This window comes from Apium graveolens, chromosome 8 (genome assembly GCF_009905375.1).
Source record: "Apium graveolens cultivar Ventura chromosome 8, ASM990537v1, whole genome shotgun sequence".
NCBI lineage: Eukaryota > Viridiplantae > Streptophyta > Magnoliopsida > Apiales > Apiaceae > Apium > Apium graveolens.
In genome coordinates, this window is record NC_133654.1 from 18,162,356 (window position 1) to 18,168,355 (window position 6,000).

The window sequence follows — 6,000 nt, forward strand, 5'->3', positions numbered from 1 at the left end:
CACTTGATATATTTGGATGCAATAAGTGACCAGTTTGATAATTAACCCAAAAATAAAAATACATAGATTAACAAACAAGTGTAAAGTGAAATTCTTAAAAATATTATATATTGAGTTTCACACATTTTTATGAATGATATTACATCCAAATGAAAGATTCCGAGTTATAGTATTTTAGGTAATATTTTAGATTTTTAAAAATTTTTGTACTATTTATTTTTATTTAAATCAAATAAAACAATCAAAAAATTAAAAATAAATAGTTGATAAAATTTTAAAAATCTAACAATATTATCAAAAATAGTAGACCTCGGAACCTTTCATTTAGATGTAATATCATTCACTAAAAATGTATTAAACTCAATAAATAATACTTTTAAGAATTTCGACTAACGATAGAGTGATATTTTTTATACAAGTTTTTAAATGAGTGACTTATTTGAGTCAGTTTTGTAGTCAGTGACACTTGATATATTTGAATGCAATAAGTGACCAGTTTGATAATTAACCCAAAAATAAAAATACATAGATTGAAAAACAAGTGTAAAAGTGTTAGTGTGTATATCATTATAATATAAAAGACCAATATTTGTTCTCGATGTAATTTGAATTAATTAATAAATTATACTTTGAGGTTGGTTGAGTAAAAGATATATGTGAATTATTAGTGGACAACTCGACTCTGTTCGAACTCAGTTCGAGTTCGGCTCAACTCAATTATTCATGAGCAAACTCGTGTTCGGCTCGTATATTAACGAGAAGATCTTGAACAATGATTTCTGTTGGGATGTTAAACTCAGCTCGACTCGGCTCGTTTTAAAAAAAAATTAGCTTGGTTATGCTTGTTTTACAAAAAATTAAGCTCGAATAGGTTTAGACGTAACTCAACTTAGCTCTGTTCGTTTGAAGATGATTGAGGTCCTAACTCAGACAAAAATATCTAATTGGGAGATATGTGAAAGACTTGTCATGTAAAATTGTTTCGTGAATTTTTGTGTCAAAATTTTAGAATTGAACTCGACTCTGTGACACTAACTCAGAACTAATAGAAATAACAATTTTTTTTTAAAATTAACAAATATAAGCATTCTGAAAAATGGTCAATTATAGCTGTTTTGGACACTCCTCTTGTACTTAGGTATTTCAATTTTTATAAAATACTTTACTGTTAGTTGATTATTTCATATACGAAATATTTTGTTGACAGTTGGGTACTCATATATAACAAATACTACACTGATATTTTGAGTATTCTAATAAGCAAATTTCAGAAAATAATTATTATTAATTTAATATAAAAAATTGGTTAAAATTGTTCTTCACCCGAACTAATATATGTTAAGAATTTTATGTTTCTTAGCATGCAAAAATACACTAAAAAATATCAAAAATACATTAATCGTTAATACGTAAAATTAGTACCAAAATAAATCACGAATCAAATAATCAACGGAAAAATAAAACGCGGCCATAATAATTTTTGCCCTTTTCGTACAAGATTTGAATGACAATTTGTTAGCGGTAAAATACCACCTTTCGGTTCATTCTCAAGAAAAGGAAACATCAAATTTTTCGATACTCAGGACTAATCAACCACAATGATAAATATTATATAGTTATTTGTTAAGTCATGAATACTTTTTGATCAAGATCCTTAATAATCTTTTGGAGTTTAGAAATACGTATAAGAATGATACTTAAGTATTTAACCATGGAACCACCAGAGTGAGCTCGATAGGATAATAAGAATTATATATCTAAGCTAGAGCAAATACATGCTCAATTTGCAAAACTCATGTATAAATAAATTGATACAAATTAATATGGGGTATAGAAGTAAAACATATATAAGATTAAAGAATCAAGATATAAAATTGATATGTAATATAAAATAATTAATGAAAATTTATTTAGTATAATAATTAAGAAGTTTTTATAAAACGATTATTTTTAGACTTTTATTTTTACAAACAGACATTTATATAAAAAGTTTAGTAATATATTTATATCTAACCGTTTAGTACATTAAGTACACAAATTATATCCAATTTTTTTTAAAAAAAACAAATCTCAAATATCAAAATTTTCACAATTTAATAAAATAGCATTCACCCGCCAACAAATAAAGTCAGAATATATTATAACTAAAACGGGTTATAATGTTAATAGAAACATCTTACAATTACAATAAAATTCAAATTATTCAATATCAACATAAAAGATATATCATTGAAATTCTTAGTATTATAAAATTTTAATATTATTTGTAAATATACATTTACTTTTGTCTTCTATGATATAATCAGAAAACTAATTCCAATACTAAATATATTTATATTTCTCATGTTTATGTGATGAATTTTTATACTAAAACACTAAATATTCATATCCTTTTATATCACATTTACCAAATTATCACTAGGCGGTATGCACGAACTATTTATGTTAGGTCACACACACTGTAGAGGGGGTGAATACAGTGTAAAGTACAATCAAATCGAACTTTAAAAACTCAAGTAACAGAAAACAAACTTTATTGAAACAATAAACTCTGTTACAGTATGGAACTGTTACCTCTCAGTGATGAACAAATATCACGAGAGCTGCTAGGGTTACAATGAATAATCTTCTCAATATGATAACACTTATAGTGTAAACCCTATGTCCGTGTTTATATACTACACAGTTACAAGATAAATGCTAATTGATATGGAATATAATTCTGCTTCCTAAAATATATCAATCAGACAACTTTTCTTTCAAGTATTCTATTCTTCATAGAATTCCTTCTTCATGCATATCTCTTCTTATGTTTGTCTCGATCTTCTTTCCTTTAATCAGCTGTTGTCCTTATCTGAACGTCCTTCAGTACTTAAGTTCTGATATCCGTCTTCTGATGATTATCTCCTGATAATATAAGTACTGATATCCTTAAGTCCTGACTTCCAGTAAGTACTGATTTATCCTGTTTAAGTAAGATCTGTAAAACTAAACATAAATCATATTAGCCATGGCATTATCAAATATATCTAACAATCTCCCCCAACTTGTAAATTAACATAATATACAAGTTTAACAGATATTTGATGATATCAAAAACATTAAGTACAAATGCATAAGAATTAGACTAGATAACTACAACTTATAGTCCTTAAAGCTTTACCAATCTTTAACTTCTGATAACAGCTTAAGTCTGTACAAATATCAGAATTTAATCAGTTGTAGATCTTGAATTGGCTTCATCTTCTGATCTCTCTAATGTCAAGAGTTGTTCTGAGATAGTTTTTCAACAAATATCTCTCAGCATATCTGAGTTCATCAATCATCCTCCTTCTAGCATCTTTAAGCTCTGCAGTATCTTCACCAATTTAAAAGATTGCAGCCCTGAGATCATTAATCTTAGCTTTTCTTATATCCTGATCCAGTCTGATCAAATAAGCTTTATCAGACTCAAGATTGAATTCTATAGCCCTGTAACCCAGAAAGGTAGTTATAATCTTAGCAGTGTTGGGCTTCATTTCAACTATATCACCCTTGTGATCTTTGTACTTTGGAACATATGTGCTATCAGACTTAACAGAATAAAGCCTTTTCTGTCTCTGAATCTGATCCTTCAAATAGTTTGCAGCACTTCCTGTCAATCTTTCATTCACTTGAAGTAAGAATAGTACATGCTCCAATTCTTCAAAATACTTCAATGAAATGGCAGTTTGCCTTATATGATAAACCCTACCATCTGTCATGAAGTACAACAAGATGTGTTCTTTCAAGTAGGTATGGTAAACCATTTGTACAGATTCTAGTTGATTCAATCTCTCAGGAGTTGCTCCAATACCTGGTTCACTCAAGGAAGTTGGATCATTGGTAGTGTTTTGTATTCTTCTTTCATCAGCACTTCCCAATCCAGTTTTATCTCTTGCTTCCTTTCAGTAACTACTCTTGCTTCAAAACCACTTGCCGCAGTCTTTAAAGGTTGAGTCTGTTTTGCTTTAGTGAATCCTGGTAGGATTGTCTTTGATTTATCTTCTGATATCAAGTTAACTTGAGCTATGTCAGAGGTTACTTGCTTCTTCGAGATATCAGAACTTACTGTCTCTTGACTCTGAACAACTTGAGCCATGTCAGAGGTTGTCTTAAGAACTTTTCTTGAAGTCAGAGCAAGATCAGCATCTTCATCAGTAATCTCTTCATTCTCAGGAGGCACATAAACCTTGATAGGTTCACCAACCTTTTCTTTACCCTTGGATCTTGGATCTATCAGCGGTTGTGATTTAGCCAATGTTGCTTCAGTATTTGTCCTTTCTTTTATCACAATACCTTTGAGTTTTGGAAGTGTCTTTTTACCAGTAGCTTCAGATTTAGACTTGACTTTTTCTGATTTAAGTCTGGCTTCTTCTTCCACTAAACTCTCCAAGTCCATTCCTGGATTTTCCTGAAGAAATAACTGTCTTGACATTTCTTCATCAAGATCTAAAAGTTTATCAAAACTTATCCTTTTACTAGTAGCAGAACTAATTATTTTCCCAGTATCAGAACTTGTCCTGTGACTTGTGATTTCAGCTTTTCTTGATGAGAAACCTCTACCTTGACTATGACCTCTACCCATTCCAGAATTTCCTTGGTCATCCTTTTCATCATCCTTCCCCTTCAGTGTCTTATTAGTTTTGCATTTGGACTTAATTACTTTCTCCCCCTCTTTGGCATCAGCAGGTAATAGAAGAGAGACAAGCAATTCCCCTGAGGCTTGGATTTCATTAAGTTGAGATTGTTGAGAAGCTTTATTTTTCAGAATATCATCAATCTGAGCTTGTTGTTTCTCTTGAGTCTTCTCAATATAAGCAACTCGGTCAAAGGTAGGTTGGAAGAATTTTTTCTTGTCAATTTTCTGAATTTGTTCCTGTTTGATGAATTCTTCCTGAATCTTGTGTAGCTCTGCATGAGTAGTTGAATGGAGACCTTGTAGATGTTTAGTACTCAATGCAGTGACCCTAAGCTGTATTTTGAAATCATCAGTATTTAACATCTCATCAGCTTTTGTCAAGTGCTCAGCCAGATTCTTTGCAGATGGAACACAAGTAATTGAGTTCCATTCCTTAGTCCACTCTTGTCCAACAGGAGTTTCACTCCAAGGCACTGGTGCTTCTCTGGTAACAAACTTCTTAACAAGTTCAGATTTAAGAACAGTTTGTTGAGGAGCATGTCCTGAAGGACCTGCTTCATCAGCATCTTTATTTGGAGCAACATCACCAGTATCTCCAGCATTTGCAGCATCAGAACTTACAGAAGCAGTATCTTCTGATAAAATTATAGTATGAGTAGCAATGGAGGCTTCAGGATCATCCTCTAATTGCTGATCTGGTTCCAAGTTCTGATCAACAGCCATATCCTGATGCTCACCTATATTCTGATCATCAGCATCTAGAGGCAGAGAAGGTGTAGTAGATAACTCTGGAGTTTGAGCAGCATCAGTAACATGTGTTGTTGATAGATTAGTTGCTGTTGGAGCTTCTAAGTAAAGTACTTCAGGCACAACCAAGGTCTGGATATCAATTTCAGCACTTGTGCCTGGAACAACGGGAGATACAGTCTTAGGAGACACAGATGGTGTGTTGGCCTTATCAGTAGCAGTTTCCTTAGTTGGAGTTAATGGAGAAGCAGTGGCTTTAGCAGATTCTGTTTCTTGTGAGATTAGAGATTCCCGATCTCTTTCCTTAGCTGCTGCTTCCTCATCATCTGAAACTGGCCTTTTTGCCCTCTGTTTCTTGTATCTCTTTGAAGATATGGATTCCTTGGGAGTTTCATCAACAGTCATTCTTCTAAGCCTTTTGAGAAGCCTAGATCCCCCAATTGCAGAATCCTTCTGAGAAGGAAACTCTCTCAGCTTCTTTGACAACAGGTTCTGATGTAGATACCTGTTCCTCACTGTCAGATTCATCTCTCAAAACAACCCTCCTTCTCTTTGAGGTGTTTGAGGAACAATCTTTGTCCTCTTAGGCTTGG